The sequence below is a fragment of the Crocuta crocuta genome, unplaced genomic scaffold (genome assembly GCF_008692635.1).
Source record: "Crocuta crocuta isolate KB4526 unplaced genomic scaffold, BGI_CrCroc_1.0 scaffold34, whole genome shotgun sequence".
In the NCBI taxonomy this organism is placed as follows: Eukaryota; Metazoa; Chordata; class Mammalia; order Carnivora; family Hyaenidae; genus Crocuta; species Crocuta crocuta.
Window position 1 is genome coordinate 278,995 of NW_027529635.1, and position 20,716 is coordinate 299,710.

At 37.5% G+C, this 20,716-nt stretch overlaps 1 protein-coding gene across 2 annotated transcripts in view; it reads right to left on the reverse strand.

Annotated features, from left to right (window-relative positions):
• The window catches only part of LRRC4C (leucine rich repeat containing 4C), a 171,648-nt gene that overhangs the window by 104,842 nt on the left and 46,090 nt on the right, over nt 1–20,716 (reverse strand). Inside the window, exon 2 of one of the 2 annotated variants that reach the window (XM_077762298.1) lies at nt 15,797–15,875. The exons of the other annotated variant lie outside the window; for it this stretch is intronic. The gene's annotated coding sequence lies outside the window, so the exon portion shown is untranslated. The remainder of the gene's footprint in view (nt 1–15,796; nt 15,876–20,716) is intronic. 2 annotated transcript variants of the gene reach the window in all.

A 20,716-nucleotide genomic window follows, 5' to 3' on the forward strand; every position in this document is an offset into this window, starting at 1 on the left:
TGCATAAAACAGTGGGTCTAATAACTCTGGTTTCTTGCTTGTTATCTGGTCCTAATAAGCTCTAAGATCTTAGGAAAATTCACTTATGAGCTTCAGTTTTTAAAGATGTAACAGAAGTGGAAAACCTAAATTCCCTTCCAGGACTAAAATGTAGTATATTTCATATTTATACATGAGTATATTTCATATATATATATACATATATATGTATATACGAGAACATACACACATACTACACTGCACATTTTGTATCCAAATGCCTGTAAGCTCAGCACGTATTTGTTTAGGGCTAGAGAAATAGCAGTTCTCTGATTTTACAAACCATCTTTTATCTCAGGATTCTGGAGGATCTTACATCATTCATTAATTAAGTCTCACATCTCCCCCTCCTGAAAGGTGAGACCTCAAAGGCTGTTATTCTCTGTCATCGCCCATATGGTGCTGTAACATGATATTAACTTTGGAACACAGTGCGCTGAGAACCTAGCAATTCATACAAAGAGTGTCCTCTCTGAGAAAGAACCAGGCAGAGGGCATAATGTGCAAATCAACTGAATGAAGAAGCGGCATGAAGATATATATTTTTTATGGTAGGAATCTCTGGCAGGTAAAGTTGGTTTTAAAATTGAGTATGATTTAAATAAATGTTAAATCAATGATCTCTCCTCCTCTCCTTCCTTGCAGAGGATTATCAGACCCTGTGAAAGTGACCTTATATGTCTCTTTCTTGATCTATATAAGCAGGTGATGCTTCTTTGAAGATGATTATGATGATGACAGTTTTTTTTAACCTGCCTGCATCTGTCTTCTATCCTGCCCCCCCAAACATGGCTTCTCTGCAGAATTAGAATTAACTCAATGAGTTTATTGCAGTCACTATCCCCCAACACCCCTGCCCCTGCCCAAATATGTATGTATGCATCTGGTTCAAAAGGTCATATAGCTGAAGGACAGGTTTGTTTGTTTTCTGGAAGGAGAGGAGGGAGGTGGGAGGTGCAAAGTCACAGGTTGATAGAGGGTTTGCAACTTCTCATTTAAATGCAGGATCATTCCCTCCCATTCTGAGTCAGTGGTTTCTTGTTGAGAGAAGAGGGTTACAAACTATAGAAACAATGGGTGCTAAAAACAGAACAGAATATAAGATACTAGGAAAAGAAGCACAATGTACCACAAAATATCATAGATGCCTAAGCATAGCTATTTGAAAGATAGGGAACCTGACACAAGACATAGATTTTAATTTTAAAAAATTAAGATATGCTAAAAAGAGCTACCTCTCATAGTATACTTGGTGCCTGCAAGGTAAAAGGCATGGTGATTCGCATGTTACCCATTTTATCCAGTAAGCAGTCTGCATGATAGGTAGATGGGTGTGTTTTGCAAAAGAGGAAAGTAAGGGGACACCTGGGTGGCTCAAACGGTTAAGGTCAGACTTCAGCTCAGATCATGATCTCATGGTTTGTGCCTCAGGCTCTGTGCTGACAGCTCAGAGCTTGGATCCTGATTCGATCCTGTATCCCCTCTCTACTCACTTCCCCTCACTCTATCTCACTCTGTCTCTCAGAAATAAATAATAGGGGTGCCTGGGTGGCTCAGTCGGTTGAAAGTTCCACTTCAGCTCAGGTCATGATCTCACAGCTCATGGGTTCAAGCCCCGCATCAGGCTCTGTACTGACAGCTCGGAGCCTGGAGCCTGCTTTGGATTCTGTGTCTCCATCTCTCTCTGTTCCCCTCTCTGGCCCCCACTCACAGTCTGTCTCTCTCAAAAATAAATAAACATTAAAAATTTAAAAAAAAATAAATAATAAGGTTAAATTAAAGGAAAAAAAAGAGGAAAGTAAGGCTGAGAGGAGGAACAGGTAGTGAGAAGAGGAGGGAGAATAAAAACCCAAGTGCTGACCCAGAGTCCCCACATCCCAACTAAAAGCTTTTCCTCTTTCCATTAACTCACATCTATCTTTTTTCTCATCCTCTTTTTCATCTCCTATAATCATCTCTGCTACGTGACGTCCCGTTTGCCCATCTCAACTAAACAATGTCAGAAAAGCTAGGATATTTGTTGAGTGATCTCTTAGTGTGGAACACTACATTCTTCCATTGGGTGCAAAAGCCAGTTGAATTTTGATCCCCATGTTTGTGTGGCTTCCAGACCAATTTGCAAAGCCCGAATAAATTACAACATGCATTGGGACTTGCAGCCTTTTTTAGGAGACTCCTCCTTCAAAGTGAAACAAACCCCTCTTGGGGGAGGGGAGAGACCAGGTAGTAAACTTTTCTTCTATGTCCATGCTGAAAGCTGGGCTATACAAACAATCCTACATTCATCTAGTTTACTGAAGGCAGAATACCTGCAGCACAATGAGAAGCAGTAATATTTTCCTAAAGTGCCCCACCATGAATTATAAGTGGCTGCTAACAGGAATCCTTTGCTCCTGGGAGGATGTTCACAAATCATCCCTTCAAATGGATGACTCTTGTCCACGCTTGGGAGGTTTATGTTAGTGAATTGTAAGCTTTTCCTTTGGTCCAGTTTTCCCTTATCTCATTTGGAAAATATGATAACATATTGATGAAAGATGAAGGAAGACCTGTCATTAGTGTTTCCCTGGGCATTCTGGGAAATGATATGTTTAGGGTGGCTGCACGAAACGTTATTTGCTCAGCAAAGCTCATTTTAGCTGAGGACCAATCGACATACATACAACAATGACACACACCACTGTTTGCTAACAATGCTAGGCTATCATGCCAGATCAGGACACATGAGCCAAAAACAATGTGAAACATTAAGACAAGTTAGAAGGGCACCTGGAGTGCCTCAGTTGGTTTAGTGTCTGACTCCAGCTCAGGTCATGATCTCACGGCTAGTGAGTTCGAGTCCTGTGTTGGGCTCTGTGCTGACAGCTCAGAGCCTGGAGCCTGCTTTGGATTCTGTGACTCTCTCTCTCTCAGCCCCTATCCCACTCATGCTCTGTCTGTCTGTCTGTCTCTCTCTGAAAAATAAACATTAAAAAATTTTAAAAAAGAGACACATCAGAAGTATCAATTCTTCAAAAAAGGAAGGAAAAATAGTCATATGGGAGTTCATAAAGTAATAGGTCATTTTGCTTTAGAAATATTCAATGCAAAATTTAATCTTCTCTTTTACTTCTTCAAGGAATACTTGTCTTCTTTATCTATCCCTCCTCTCCAAGAAGCCTTTTCCTCTCTACCTTTTCCACTATTCCATGTAAAATCCCACATTTTAAAGACATTTAAACTTTTCATTTTAATCTATAGTTAATATTAACCCCATCCTACATATTTGCCAGGATATAAAAACTATTTAAGAACACATACAAAATGAAAAGAGAGGGTGTGCGTGGCTGGCTTAGTCAGTAGAAGATACAACGCTTGGTTTCGGGGTTGGGAGTTCCAGTCCCATGTTGGGTGTAGAGATTACTTAAAAATAAATCTTTTTAAAAAATGAAAGAAGGAAAAAAGAAAACTGTCATATTTCTTCTTCCAATGTATTTTCCTTCCAATTAACATTTTCCTAGGGTTAGGGTGGTTTAAGGAACTCAACCATCACTGATTTTTTTTCAAAGAAAACCTAAAAGAGAAAGTAGGATGAACCACTTATTTTGGACCTACTATGTTCCAGATAGTTTTACACTTACACATATGAATTTAGAAGTGACTCTTTTTAAAAAAAAATTCTTTTTTAAGTTTATTTATTTATTGTGAGAGAGTGAGCAGGGGAAGGACAGAGAGGGAGAGAGAGAATCCCAAGCAGACTCCACTCTGTCAGCATGGAGCCCGACATGGAGCTTGAACCCATGAACTGTGAGATCATGACCTGAGCTGAAACCAAGAGTTGGACGTTTAGCTGACTGAGCCACCCAGGCGCCCAGCAGTCACTCTTTAAGAATATGAACCAGAGGGCCGCCTGGGTGGCTTAGTTGGTTAAGCGTCCGACTTTCGCTTAGGTCATGATCTTGCGGTTCGTGGGTTCGAGCCCCGCGTCAGGCTCTGTGCTGACTGCCAGCTCAGAGCCTGGAGCCTGTTTCGGAGTCTGTGTCTCCCTCTCTCTCTGAACCTCCCCTGCTCACGCTATCTCTCTCTCTATCCTAGAAATTAAAAAAAAAAAAAAGAAAAAAGAATATGAACCAGAATGAAACTTCAGGTCCTGAATGAGTTTCAGAAGGAAACTCAGAATATGATCAGGGCCAATGTATGATATCTTTCATTATTGTGATGTCCATCACTTCTTTTCAGTGACTAATATCAATGTTTAACATACTTCTCCATAAACATGAACTATAGTAGGAATCTCCCATTCAGATCCTGAGCAGTTGGGTATTAGGAAAGGACACGGATTCATAGCTAGAACTGCCCTTGGAGACATAAAATATCAGTGATGGGAGGGAAAGAGAAATGTGGCAAGTGTATCAATGTGGAGATGTGTATGATGATGTTTTTGAAGTTTAGAGATCAACATAATTTAAAGATATTATTCCGTGTTAAGGAGAAACATTCTCCACTCACAGAGAAAGAGACAACGCATGGTAACACTTAATAACCAAGTCACTGACTTAATTTTCTCTTCAATTGTTGCTGCCTAGCAACTTGAAAATTGCATTCTTATACTACTAATTTGGGGCATAAGGTATGTGTGTACGGTTTCCCCAGAAGGGGGGAGGAAGGGGATAAGGAAAATCTGATGACCCATCAGCTATGGGCTACAGGCAGCCACTGAACACTGATGGGGGCCCGGAAACCTCAGTCGGGGTGACTTTATAGATGATACATTTAACAGGGTTTAGATGTATAGGAGGAGAAACAATCTTTTGTGAGAGAAAGGAACATAATGCATTTGTTTTAAGCAGAATGAATTTGAGATATCTATGGAACATCTACCTACAGATTGCCAAAAGTCAGATGGAAATAGGATTCCAGGGTAAGAGAAAGTGATAACAATTACTGATAATCACTGGATGTCTTCAGCAGGTGGGTGGTAGATGAAGACAAGAGAATGAATAAAAAAACAGATACTTAGAAAGAAATGCTCCTTTATGTTTCCTCTATGTAATTTCCATTCTTCTCTATTTAGTTTAATGATAGACGAATATGTACATAATAATTAACCATATATCATGTAGGAGAGTAGACTGCCTCTTTACTTTAAAAGGATGTATTACACAATGTTCACACCATTTTATTGCAGTCATTTGCTTTCATGTTTGTTCCCTACCAGACTGTAAGACAGGTTATAGTGGCTGGCACTGAGTAGAGATCCAGTAAATATTTGTTTAAATAATGAATAAAGGAATGAATGAGCAAATGAGAAAAAGCAGGATATAGAAACTGGGTCAGAATCTCAACTCATATGAAGCCATATATTCAGGGTTAACATTTAACTACTGACTTATGATAACTTCCCAAGACAGAAATAACCAAAAAAACTAAACCAAAACAAAATGAATTTTACCAAAGATAGCTGTAAGACTACTAGTCATTATGGGGGCACCTGGGTGGCTCAGTCAATTGAGCATCTGACTTCGGCTCAGGTCATGACTTCACAGTTCTTGAGTTTGAGCCCCACATCAGCCTCTGTGCTGATAGCTCAGAGCCTGGAGCCTGCTTTGGATTCTGTATCTCCCTCTCTCTCTCTCCCTGCCCCTCCCCTGCTCACGCTCTGTCTCTCTCTCAAAATAAATAAACATTAAAAAAAAAAAAACTATTCATCATTTTGAAGATCATTGCACACCATTTTTGTTATAATCAATAGCAATTGTGGTGTATATATATATGCATATGTATATAACAATATCTGTGAATATAATTTTGTGTCAAATTATCAATAGATATATATTTAAATTATATTTTTAAATGTTTATTTATTTTTGAGAGAGAGAGAAAGAGAGAGAGAGTAAGGGAGGGGCAGAGAGAAAGTGAGAATCTTAAGCAGGCTCTACACTGTCAGCGCAAAGCCTGATATGGGGCTTGACCTCATGAACTATGAGATCATGACCTGAGCTGAAATCAAGAATCAGATGCTTAACCAACCAAGCACCCAGGCACCTCAATAAATACACACTTGCAATAAACCATATAGTCAATGTGTGATATTAAATTCATATTTAAATTATAAATGAATATTTAAGTGTATTAAATTATTAGGAACTAGATACTAAATCCAGCACATTTAATTCTCTCAATTATCCTAAGAGAAAGCAATTATTATACCTATTTTAGACACATATTTTAGAAATAGACATATGTTAACCACTGAACAGCTTTTATAGATGTTGAGAATGGAACATTCCATTTTCTAAATATGGCATTCAAGGCCTTACACAACATGTCTTCATATGTATACATACAACTTTCTCTGTGAGACAGGACAATAAAATTTCCTATTAGGTATCGTGGCTTACTGAGATAGAAATATCCTACTGCCAATAGATAAAGTACATCAACTTAGAATACAGTCTTGCAGGAACCAGGAGGGTGAAAATCACTTGTTAGAGAAATTTGCAGATCCGGTGAAATAACAGAGGGTTTTCAACTATTATACAAACACAGTTTCATTTTTATTATTGCTGCACATTTGTATTTTTACTCTTTTGGAAATTGATTACTCATCAACCTCAATGCTCTGGAATGTAGCCTAGAACAAGGTAGAAAGTAAACAGCCAATACAGCCAAATAAATCTTTCCAAGTCCATAAAGTAAATATCAGCCCTCTTTTCCCAGGAGAGTCTTAGCCATCAGAGGCCATTTCTATTCCAGACACAATCTGGGCTGTTTTCATCACATCCTGCCTCGACTACTGTGGCAGTTTCAAATTGGTGTCTCTACCTGCATTCTTTCCTACTTCCAAGCCATTCTTCCCATGAACATCTACCATATCAACAACAAATTTTAACTTTCCAATGGCCCGTCATTGCCTATTGGATAAGGCCAACTTTTACCTGCTTTAGAGGACTGTATGATAGAGACCCTGGCTATCCTTTTAGCCTCATCGATGACACCATAAACCTGGATTTTGTCTGTTTGTCTGCCTGATTGATTTTAGTCTGTATTCATACTGAGCTTTAAAAATGCCTTTATTTAACACCATGCCCTGTCCAAAATGAGGAACTTTACTTTTGCAGTTGCATTTGCTTGTAATGCTTGTTCTTTTTGCATTGCTAATGCCAAGTCCCTTTTTCAGACTGATACTTAGTGATCAATTCCACATGAAGGCCTGTCTTTCAGTCCACAGGAGAGGGCTCTGCCTCTGTGCATAGCAATTGATACTTCTTAGTCATAGTGTAGGTCACATTTGAACTAAATGATTGTTCAATCTGTGTTACATTTTCAGTGTTTACCTCTGAAAAATCGTAAGCTCCAAGAAAGAATTATTTTGTGTTGGCCACTAATATACCTTAGAGAGTACAGTGTATATAGTATGCTCAATAAATATTGATCAAATAATAAAGATGCAGATATTTGGAAAAGGCAAGTAGAGACTATGAGAATCAGACAGCTGAACTTGATAGTAAGGAAGCAAAAACAACATATTTTTAAGAGCACACAAAAGAATTAAAATGTCCAACAGCCTAGGGTAAAGAAAATCTTCATACTTCAATGTTTTTAAAAAAGTTTCATGTACCATAATCCAATACAAGAGATGACAGTATGATGACACAGACCTTGAATTAAGCATAAAACATCAACATTAGTCAGCATTCACTTTTAAAGAATTTTTAAATATAAATTTAGAGCTATTTCCACTATTCTAATTGCAAAAATAAAACAAAGTGTTGGTATTTCAAGAGGTATTTCAAGAGATATTTAAGAGGCTGGTATTTCAAGGTTCAGGTACTTAGAAAATTAATTTATATGCTATGTCTTATCTAACAATATTAAGTAAATGAATAATAAGAGCTAATAACTGTCTGCTTATAAGTGGTAGACACTGTTCTAAGCACTTTACACTTACAGTCTCTTTTAGGTCTCACAGAAACTCTAGAAGATACGTATTACTTAGTACCGTCATCTTACAGATGAGGGAACTGAGGCACAGAGTTCTAAGGCACTTGTCCAAAGTCATACTGTTAAGAAGCAGAGGAAACAAGATTTAAAACATGGCTATTTGATCTGGAGGCAGGTCTTTTAAAATACCTATTCAATAGGATTCTTCGAGGGTCTCAGAAAACAATGCTATGATTGCTTAACCAAAATTTATAATTTTCTCACCTAAAATTATGGATCATCTATGAAAGCCAGGAACTATGCTGCTCACTGTGTATACACTCTCTCTTTTAATCTTCAGAACAATCTTGTAGGGTAGGAATATTTATTTCAGGCATACAAGGAACTAAATTAAAACTTGAAGAGCTGAACTCCCAAAGTCAAACTTTGAACAAGTGAGAAATGAACATCAAGTACATTGACTCCAAAGACTGAGCCCTCACGTACACAAGTTTTACATAAGAAGAGAAGACTCTTACACAAGATCAACCTTGGTCCCATTGACATTTTGGTCAAGGAGAAGCTGCACAACATGGCTACCCAGGGCACTGGAGGGTGTTCAGTACAGCCCTAGCTTCTACACACAAGATACTAGGAGCACCCTTTCTCTCAGTCATGAGGAGATAAACGTCTTCAGGTTTTGTCAAATGTCTCCTGGGTGGGGAGACAAAATTGCTCCTGAGTAAGAGCCACTGCACTAGATAGTGGATTCTTCCTTTGAATACTTGTGGATGAAAGTGGAACATATTCTTCCTACTTTATCTCTATTTCCAAACTTTATTTACAGCACTTTTGTTAAAATATACATTCTTTATACAAGTTAAAATACACACATCAGCTGAAGTTTTCTTTGGTTGTATTTCAGCTGAGTGGATTAGCCACACATTTAGAAACCACTGATATACTTTATAGCAGGACAAACCTTGGTTAACTTGAAATAGGTCAAACGATAGCTTCTGGTCATGTGACGTTGGGAAATTTATTTAACATCTCTCTAAGCCCTTTCTTAAAGTGAGGTTAATAATAGCTCCTTATTGGGGTGCCTGGGTGGCTCAGTTGGTTAAGCATCCGACTTGGCTCAGGTCATGATCTCACAGTCCGTGGGTTCGAGCCCCATATCAGGCTCTGTGCTGACAGCCAGCTCGGAGCCTGGAGCCCGTTTCAGATTCTGTGTCTCCCTTTCTCTCCGACCGTCCCTGGCTTGCACTGTCTCTCTCTCTCTCAGAAATAAATAAAACATTAAAAAAATTAAAAAAAATAGCCCTTTATAAATATGTAGATTAAATGAACATATCCTTATAAAACACTTACTGCTTGGATCATAATGAATGCCCAATTAATGTTAATCAGTATATTATATAATCATCATTATCATCATCATCATTACTATTATTTGTGTAATTTTCATAGTTTGCCCTTTATAATTTATCTTCAAAATCTCAGAGGCCATCATAGTTACTCTCCAAATTCACTGAAGATATTTATTTAGAGGTCATAACATATGTCTTTATGCCAAAGCAAATCCATTATATGACTACAACTTAAAGTCAATAGAAGTTGAAAATCAAGGTACAGAGATAATTGTTGAGAGGAAATATTTGACAGTGAAAGCTCAATTTCTTAAGTCTATGGATAAGACATATTACAGTTACAAATAAGCCACAGAAGGTGTAAATTGTTTTCACTGTAAGAACTTTCAAATAATGGTACAGAATTTTATTCTTCCATTCCTTACAAAATAACATGATACTAATTTTCTAGTCCTTCACTGATTGTTTACAAGTACAAAAGCTTTAACAAAAACCTCTGTACTAAACACAAAAAGAAAATATCTAGACTTTCTAGCAGCATGTCACCTTTGACTCAGATCCATGTTCATACTCTCAAGTCTAAACTTGCTTTCATGGGCTTATTATTTTTTTTAAATGTTATTTTTCCTGAAGGTTTAGATCTCTGCATATGCATTGCTATTTGTATGGTGAATGCCAGAAAACTTTCTCCATATGTAGCCATGCCAGTCATAAATGCTGGGACATCTATAAAGAAGAAGTGCCCAACAAAGAAAGAGCTACGAGGGTACAGGGCTTCATCCTAGCCTTCCTGACTCACAGTGGGCACCGAAAATTCTCCTCATGCTGTGAAACAACTGCCATAAGGCCAGGGGTTCAAGAAGAGAAGGTCTAAGACCCAGGCTTAGTTTCTAAACACATTTTGACCTATGTTTAAGAAAACAAAGCAGACATCGTTCACACACACACACACACACACAAAGAATTTTTAAATCTTAAGTCAATTACTTCCAGATGGATAAAAAGGAATGCTCTAAAGAGAATAACAGCTATTGGCTTAAGGAGCTAGAGGCATTGGCAAACTGTAATATAGCCCTCGATATTCCCCGGGAATTCTCATTTTCCTCATATGTCTCCCTAGCTTTCACAGAAGGTGTTAACTTAAAAATGTAAACTTTGTTATCTCAGAACTTATGATACATCATTGACAGCACTCACCAGTATCTGTTAATTCTTTTTTTTATAGACACAGAGAAGATTCCAGTTTCCAGCTCCCTCACCACCTCCACCCTCAGAGTTGGGTGGGGCCAGGTGACTTCTGACAAATGGATTATAAATAGAATATAAGTGTGTCACTTCTGGGGAAGGCAGAGTAATTCCCTGAACTACCTCCAGCTCTCTTCTCCCTGTGATACTAAACTGGAAGCCACATGCTCAGGAAGCAAAACCATAAGACAGAGGCAGAATGGCCCTCTCAAACATCACTTGAGGGTGAGATAGGCCCACAGTAGACTTAGCATGCACAAACAATAAATTTGTATTAATCCACCGAGATTTCAGGGTTAATCTTTATCACAGCAGAGTTTAGACAATCCTGACCAATACAATTCCTACCATGGTTTCTAGTATTTAGTAAGTGCTTAGTATGTAGCTCCTTGAAGAATCAACAGGGAGGGCTGAGACCACTATAAAAACACTTAAATCTAGATATGGCTTATAAAGGAAAAAAAAAAAAAACAGTTGTCTTGATTTATTTAAAAAATCAATTTCTGCATATTAAATACATAGAAACTATATATCATGACAGCAAATAGACGACTAAGGAAAAGACAGGTCATGTTCATGTAAAAAGATTTTTACCACCATAAAGTAGCCCCTATATGTTAGGTTCAAAATGAATGAAGAGAGTAATTTGGTTGGAAGGGAATGGATCTGTGATATTTCCTCTTCTCATTTCTGCTTCTTATCTAAATGGCATATCATGTCATAGTTCAAGCTGCTTTGTGACAAAAAAGGATGGCACTTTCCTTGAAGCCACCATCATCTGCCACTTTCAGCGTGGTTCTAGAAAGCAGGAGAGATCCAAGTTCTCACCTCACTCTGGTAGGGAGTATTTACATGACTGTGACCTCTACGTAGACTTTCTCTTCCTCTATTTGTCTTCTGGTGAAGTAGGCCCACTGACAATCTTAACACCAGGTCATGGCAAGAATTAAGGAGCACATTGTATACTGAGAACTTAGCAGAGGGTTTGCTACCTTTTTGCACAGAATAAATGCTGGTTTTATTTTTTCATTCCTTTTTTCTTATTCTCACCTCTCTCTCCTTGGTCCTTCTCCTATTTCCTTTCAATGTCTTTTGTTGTTGTTGTTGTTGTTTATCTTTTTGTTTTTGTTTTGTTGTTGTTGTTTCTTTGTTGTTTAAGCCGAAAAGCAAAGGTGGTGAATGCTAGATGATTCTCAAAACATCTCTCAGTATGAAGTATCTATGCCCTTGAAATTTGCTTATTACTGGGAATTTGGAATTGGCAGCAGCCTGCAAGAATAAAAACAATGCTATCCCACACCACCAAAGTTGGGCCTGAGCAGGTAAGCAGGGGCATCAGAGATGAGGAAGCAATGCCAGAATGAATGACAAAGGATGCAGTGACATGTTAGCAGCCACAGCTAAATTGAGTTTTATAGGATGAGAGAAACTTCTGGAGTCCCTGCTGTCTATAATTTTCTAGATTTTAATGCATAAATTTAAAACAAATTCAACGCAGGGGGTACGTATATCACTGGGATACAGGAGATTCTGAAGTTTATATTGTGACAGAAGTTTCATGTTCATCTGGGCTCTTAAGAGAGTATCTTCAAAGGGTAGGTAATAAAGAAGATAAAATGGCATATTTGAATATTTCCTTGTGCCTGTAAGCCGGTCTCACCCAACAAGTCAATATCCAGTAAGAACAAACACTGTAATTCCTCAAGTGGGCGCTGGTCCACACTGTTTCCTGATATGCTCCTGAATACGTCTGAATTATGACTCTATTTCACCTCCTGACGATGGCCTCACACTTGCCCCTGGATTTGATCATTATCAATCCAATCAAAACAATTATTGTTGTTCTTTGGTTTTTCTCCCTTTATCTCAGACTGCATTGACTACAGTGATCCCAGATTATATTCCAGCCCCATTCTACCTAGGCAATGGCACCAGTCAGGGCAATTGGGATTGAGAAAAGGGTTGCAGAGTCATTTTTTTTTTTCATAGCTAAGCACCAGCATATCAAAGAAAGAGATATGAAAGGCTCCCTCTTTATTATCAGCCAGTACTCCAAAGTAACTATCATGGAAAAAACTCATTTAAAAAGAAATTTAAATTCACATAAATTAGAGCAGTGAGCTTCCTTATCACATCTGTGTGTCAGAGTTGTAAAAAGGAAGCACCTAACGAGTCAATGCATTATGGAAATATATATTTTTAAATGTTTATTTATCTTGAGAAAGAGAAAGAGAGAGAGCCAGAGAGAGGCAGAGAGAGGAGAGACAAAATCTTAAGCAGGCTTCAGGCTGTCTGCTTGAAGCCCAACGTGGGCCTTAATCTCACCAATTACGAGATGATGACCTGAGCCAAGAGTGGGCCATTTAACCACTGAGACACCCAGGTGCCCCATGGAATATATTTTTAGGCAATTTGGAATTATTTCTCTCTCACCCATCCCTGATTCGTGCATCTTCTAAAGTATTGTGTTTCAATTGCCAAGGAGAGGTTTTTATAGAAAAGGTGATCTTTTCTCCTGCAGATTCTAGGAAACTACACCCAGTAGGAAAAAAATTGAAATTTGGGAGAAATACCAGCTAAAATACTACCCGGCCTGGCTTCCCTCACCTCCAACAATCCCACAAAAGCTCTAGGCTTTAGCCTGAATTCCAAAGATGGATATTTTAATCTTTGCACTCTGTTAGTTGAATTACACTGACCTATGTCTCTGCCTTTGCTCTCTACTTATATACCTACAATATGACAAACAATTTGCCTTGAGCTGCTTTCTGGCCTCTGTGTGCTAGTGACCATGATCCCAATCCTTCCTCCTTTACAGTGTCTTCCGAATTCCCTCCCAGCAGAACTGTTGTCTATTTCTTTCAAATTTCATCATGTTATTATCAGATATCACATTTTTTCTTAAATTCAAACTGCCTTGTATTTGCTTATTTATTAAGTCTGTATCCTCTAAATGTGAGCTGAGAACACCTGGGATCACTTTCCTAATCCTCACCCCCCTTTCAGAGCCTTGCCCACCACTGTTAAACCTTGTACACTATAAATATGTGTTGAACTGAGGGAAACATCTCACATGGTTTCTCCCTGTTCATACTTCTGTTAGGGAAAATGAGTGATATGAGACAATATAAATATGCAATGTGCCATAGCAAAATGAGATTTCAGACAACCAATCACATATCCAGAATTCTTATGGCAAGACTCAATGACCTCTACTAGATAAGACCTGGTAAAGGAATAAGAAGCAAGTCAACTGCCTTCATAATGCATTGGTTCCCTAGATCTTGTTTGTTCCTAATTGTTCTGTATTATAAAACCCTTATCTTGCTACTATCTTTCAGCCAGAAGCCCCAGCCAGTAGAAGCAGAGTGCTTTCCCAACTCTTTTTTTTTTCACAATGATATTTAAAAATTTTATTTATTTATTTATTTTTAATTTTTAGTTTTTTTTTACAAATAGTTTATTGTCAAATTAGTTTCCACATAACACCCAGTGCTCTTCCCCACAAGTGTCCTCCTCCATGCTCATCCCCGCTCTCCCCCACATCCATCAGTCCTCAGTTTTGTCAGCTCTTAATAATAAAACCAGAAAGGGCTGAAGCTCTTTTATTGTGTGGCAAGGAGGCACATTAGCCAGGCTGGATGGTATTCCCTTGGTATATGAATCCCCAAAACTATGTAAACAATTTGATTTCTAGTAGAGTATTTCGTTGACTTTTGGTTACACCTATGACTCTGATGGCACCAAACCCTGCTGCTCTGTGTGCTGGGACCAGCAGCATCAGCATCACCTGGAACCTTTTTAGAGATGCAGACTCTCAGATCTAATGAATCAGAATGTGCATTTTAACAATATTCCCAAGTGACTTAAATGTACCTAATATTTTAGGAAGCATGGACATCCAATATTCCAGTGGCAATATTTCACTTGCATCCTAGTGGGCTTTGCTCTAAGCCATGATTTTACTGTAAAAGTAAACTATTTGCTTCTCATACCCTCTCCTTCTCTACCCGTCCTATACATCTGTCCATTTCCTTTAATATGCGGTATAAGAAAATACAAATAATTTTTTCATGCTTTCGACTGTACACATTTCTTTCATATATATTATTCCATTTCATCCCTTTGATATCTCTGTAAACACTATCACGCATAACTTGTCAAATGTTATCTTGGTAATAAATGTCTGACAACATGCATGCCAATGGTGTAAGATACTTCCCCTGTAACCAATGAACTTCCTACCCTCAAAATTCTCTGCATTATAAATTGTACTTTAAAAATGAACTGAAACCACATATTTAACAGGGGAAAATGGATATTTAAAGTATCCCACAGAGTTTGGAAAGACTTGTTAGGGAAACAGACAAAAAAGAGGATATTAATTTCTTAATTTCTTGCTCCTCCTCTTACCCGCACAACTTCTCCTGCCCCCCACCCCCGCCGAAGTCCATGGAGCCAAGTATTTCAAATACCAGGCAGATCTTACTCTTGAATATTTGCCCTTACCACTCCCATAACCCAGCTTATCCTATACAAAGACACTAAACATGCACACTCTTGATGAAAGCTTTTATAGCTTCCATTACATAATGGATTTTCTGTCATTTTGTTGAAATTGTGCCTGCTGAAGAAATGAGAGAGAGAGAGAGAGAGAGAGAGAGAGGAGAGAGAGAAAACAATCCCTGCTTATAAGCAATGGAGTTTTCAATGAACCCAAACCGACTTGGGCGTTTCTATCCTATAATAGCAGGACTTCCTGAGCAACCTTAGTCATTCATGTGACCCGAAATTTCCAGCAATGGGTAAAACAACATAAGGCAATAGCAATAAACAAACATTTACTATAGTTTAATTAAGAAGTTGCTTGTAGTGTTAGGATATAATATAGTTAATTACCAACCATATTCAAAACCAGGTGCATTTTCAAAATCTTTAGTCAAAATCTATGCCATATACAGAGATAAGTATCTGTACATAATGTGAAATTATTATCCAGACTTTAGCCTTCCTCCAAAGGCTTGAACACTGTCATTTAGGCATATATTTATCATCATTTTTATAAGAGCTTCTTGATTATCACAAAATGTAAATCACACTGGAAGTAAGAAATCTAAAATTAAACATAAGTAGAATGTTACAATAAGAAGGAATTTTAGAGGGATCACATCACATAGACATATCCTTCATTTCCAATGTATAGATTCACTAAGATGCCCCAAAGAGGCCACACAACTTACCCCAAGGTCCACTGTTGTCTGTTACTGACTAGCTGAGTAACTCTGGGCAAGTCCCCACTCTTTCAGTCTGTTTCCTGATCTGCAAAATGAGGTGATTGAACTAGATGATGTAAGATTCCATACAGCCTGAAAATTACATTATTCTACAAGGCCACGTCCTAGAATACCCACCCTCCAAAAGCAACATACGAGAATATGAAAAGATATTTAAGTGGCACTGGGGGCCACTGATGTTCCCATTTGTTGGTATTGTATCTCAGCTTGAGACTTTAGAACCACATGGGTTGCAGGTGCCCACCGCCAATGGGCAAAGTAGGAGAGAACAGGTTTGGGCATATCCTTTGCCGGAAAAGTCTTACAACTGAAAATCAGTCCAGAATGATATTCTATCTTCTCCTCCACCTTCTGAGGATCTAGTGACTTCATCTGTCTGGGCTCTGCCTCAGAGATTTCTCCTCAAGGTTCACTGGAGCCCTGGGAGTCCAGCCCTTGACCTAACCCCAGACAAAGATGTATTTCCTCCTAGAAGACTCCTCGCCTGGACGAGTCATTCACAATCAACTTTAAAAGAGACTCTAGGCTCCAGGGAGCTGTCCATTTTGGCATCTTTTAATCAACTGTCTGGCTTTGGTCTGTAGTGAAACCTTTTTGTTTTATTACAATTTTATTCTGGTAAAAACAGAGTTGGTACTCTTAATTAAAAAAAAAAAAGTGGATTAAGTCTTTGAATGGAGATGCTGCATGATCATTGGTCATGTGTTAACTACATGTACTTACTTCCCTTCCCTCATTCTTATGTAGGGTTTTATCTTTGAAATGGCTTCTATTTTTTTTTAAGTGAGTTTCCAACTTTCACTTTATCTGCTTTTCAAATTGCTATTTTCTATGGAGCAATCACGAAGCCAGGCAATGACTTAGGTTTTTAAAAGGGTATTTAAATATAATGACTCCACTAGGCAGAACCCAGGTATTATGTATGCAAAAAATGGGAACTGCCAATATCCCTACCAATTAAGTCAATCATTAAACCTGAGTTTAATTTATTTGGCTCATTTTAATGATATATACAAGTGAACCTGAAACCCCGTGTCCTATTAGTAGTCGCATATTTAAAAGAAAGCCGGTATCTATATCTAAATCATTCTATATAAAATGTGGCCAACCAGAAAAATAAGAATTCTATAAACTATGTCTAATCCAATAAATAACAATTGTGTCATTATTAGTATCATTATCATTTATTATTTACAGATTGCTTATTACGTGGTGTACACTCCTGTAAACACATGACATGATTACATAGTTTTAACTTCAAAGAAACATTCAATATTAACCCTGAAAAAAACATGTAGAGATGTGACAGAGTCAAACAATTGCCGCCAATTAGGGTTAGCTTATAAAAGGATGATCATAAACTGTTAATTGGCTATACTGGGCAAAACCAAGATTGGAAGGTAGAGGGAAACCAAGCGTGGATCAACTCCCATCTATCCAAACTGAGCAGCAGATACACCTGACTATAGGGAGTGTGTTTATACCTAAAGGTACTCAGCAGCAGGGTTCTGTGACCAGGCTCTCAGAGGTGGTCTAGAAAGGGATTCTGGCAATAGATGGAAGTAGTGGACTAAGGATTTGCCAGTCCTAGAATTCTGGGTAAAAGTACATTGGGAGTATAAGAACACTGAGAGTATAGATGTATAAATACATGAAAAAATCAAAACATAGATGATCAATCTTAGAGAATGATACTTTGTACCTATCTCTCCTGTAGCACTCATTCTACCTTGTGTGAAATCTATGTGTAACCTTTCGTTTTCATTCCCAGCAAACTCTACGGTCACTGAATCTCGACTTACCACATACCAACCACTAAGTGCTGGAAAAGTACTCATTTCCCTCTCCTTTAATAATGGAACCTATCATACAGATTTGTCACAAAGAATACATTAGATTGTACATGGAAAGGATTTAACCTAGTGTCTAGTTTAAATAGAGCTCTTAGTTATTGTTACTACCATTATTTACTACCATTATTCTTGTAATTATTACTAAGCCACAGATTAGGCCCATAATCTTGATTTTATAGTCTAATAGGTATCAATCAATGCCCATTTTTACATTCCAATAGATAAATTAAAGCAACAAGATTTTACCTGCCAAAGGGCCAACCTAAATTTACACGGAGAGGGAAACAAACCCAAACCGCCCAAGAGCTCATCAAAGAAGCAACTCAATAAAATGTTTTCAGCATGTTTCTCTCTTAAATAGCAAGAGAATATGGACGGAGGAAAAGACCAAAAAAATGAAATATTTTATTTCAATCTGTTAAAATTATTACTGTTTAGTGCTTGTTGTATGCATGACAAATAAATATGCATTTCTCTTTTTATAGTGAAAGAACTGTTACAGGCCTTTGCAATTTATTAATGTTGTCTTCAATTTTCCTATGAACTTAATATCAAATTCATTTGAATGTGGCTTCTGGAACAGCAGCACGATGGACTTTTAAATTGCATGTGTTCAAACTGGTTTAAAAGGCAAATTTCCATACTGTAATTTGCACTAATATTGTTCAAGCATTTTTAGCAATGGGGCTCTTCTTTTTAAAACATACCTTATGCCTCCCATAAACTAAGGCCTTCAAATGCACATCATTGGCTATGAAAATACTTGATTCTTCATGGAAGTCCTGAAGTACCTTCCTAGAGCCTCCAAAGTAGTTAGAAAACTAGCCTTCAAATACAAACACCTTATATTATTGATGAAAAACAGTCCTCAAAAGGGAAGCATTTGATCATGTTTTACAACTAATTGGTGGCAAAACTTAGAATCCACAACTCATTCCTTCATTCATCTCATGTTTATTGAGAGCTTTCCATGTGTCCATTCTGTGGTAGGTTTCTTATATATATTATGCTTATTACTTTTAAAATTCATTCAATTTCCATTTGGCAATTATTCATTTAATATCTACTATGCACAGGAACTATGTTTGGTATAGGGTGCTAAGATAAGTGTAACTAAAAGTCATTATCTGTCACAAGTGCTTAAAAACTAGCTGGTGATGTACTGAGTACAGAGAGTAATTGGTAGCATGTAGTTAATACCATAAGAAAGCAAGATAATTTGATTAATTAATTTAGTATTCTCCTAGCCATATATAAAAAATACCCTGTATCTATTAACCAACCATCAAATCTGTATGTATCATGTAGCATGTACAAAGAGCCAGGAAAAATTAGAAAAATACAAGACAAGCTAGAAATCTTTAATCTAAGAAGCTGAGATGCACAAATAAAACATTTGTTTTACAACATCAGGACACTGGTTAAGTGTTGAGTGTAATGTACCAATTTATGAATTAGAGATATTCTTTAAAAGAAGAAACTCAGTGTGGACTGACTTTAAGAATCTGAGTGGTTTCCAAAGAAGAAGTAGAATTTGACCTTAAACAATTTGTTATTAATATGCATATTGTACTAGAAACATTGGTATATTTCACTGCACCTGGATTTCTTAACAAACAATGCTCATTGGAATGACTACATTAACAGACTTTTCTCCAATTAACAGTTTATGAACAACTAGCACAAAATTACATTATATTATCAATAGGCCCCTGAAGAGTCATTTAGCAGTTGAATAGTCCGTTCTTTGGTTGCTTTGTTTGTGACAATCCTGATTTTTTACCTGTTAACTCAGGAAGCATTTCAGAATTGACCAGGTCTTCATCAATCTTGGCATATCCTGACACCATCTAAGTCTAAGAAGACTCAATGCTGTCTCTTCCACCTTTCTTTGACTTAATTCTCACCCACATCGAAGTGCCTTCTCCCTCCTCTGAGCAATGTAATGGTCTGTACCTTTCACTTAAAAAATCTTTTAGTTTTTTTAACCTAATATTTACATGTCACTACATTATTTATAAATAAATACCTTTTTTTCTCATCTATACCAGAAGCTCAAGATAATAAAAGGCATAGCTTATATGTAAATATAATGTTCTGCTAAAGAGGCCCTTAATAGTCACTGTTGTAATTTGATAGCAAAGGAGAGGTCCCAGCGTGTTACAGATATACTCATCAATGAGTAAGTGTTGACAACCTGTAACTTGTTATTTTTGATGCTTTATTCATTTAATCCTCACTGGGGGAGAGAGAGAGAGGAAGGAAGGAAGGAAGGAAGGAAGGAAGAAAGAAAGAAAGAAAGAAAGAAAGAAAGAAAGAAAAGAGAACACAAAGCACAACATATAACAGTAGTAGGATACTCATATTCAACTACCAAATATGCCAATAATTAACTGTGCCATTCTGCATTAGGGTGTCAATCTCTTATTCAGTCTTCTATTTCTCCATATGTTGCCCAATGGGCTTAGCTAAAATATTGCTGAAGATGCGTTCTTTCTGATCTTCAAATATTACAAGAGTGAACCAGGAACACACCAAATGAGAAAATCATTTTGTTCGGATTGTGTAATGGAAATATGGGGGCTGGAGGGAGGCAGAACATTCTTTAGTGTAGTTGCTCCAAAATTTTTAGTTATTGTATCGAATCTGCCAGTAAGAAATCGACTATGCGGTGCAATAGCACAAACCTTCTGTTTCTCTCTCCCCCTCTTTTTTTTCTCTCCTTCTCTCAAAAATGAAAACAGAGTTTTACCAATCAGACCTTGCAATGTGGGACATGGTAGCTTTTCTGTTCTATCCTATCCCACCCCCATCACATCCTGTCCTATGCAACCTCATTTCATTCCATTCCAGCCCATTTAATCTATTGCATTAAATAAACCTGCAGATTTGTTGAATAATCAAGTTGATTTTGTTACTCTCTCTGGCTACATTAGTTCAGTCACATGATGGATTTATTCAAAGGATAATTTTCCTCATTTGTAGAATATGGATAATAATATGTCTTTAGAGG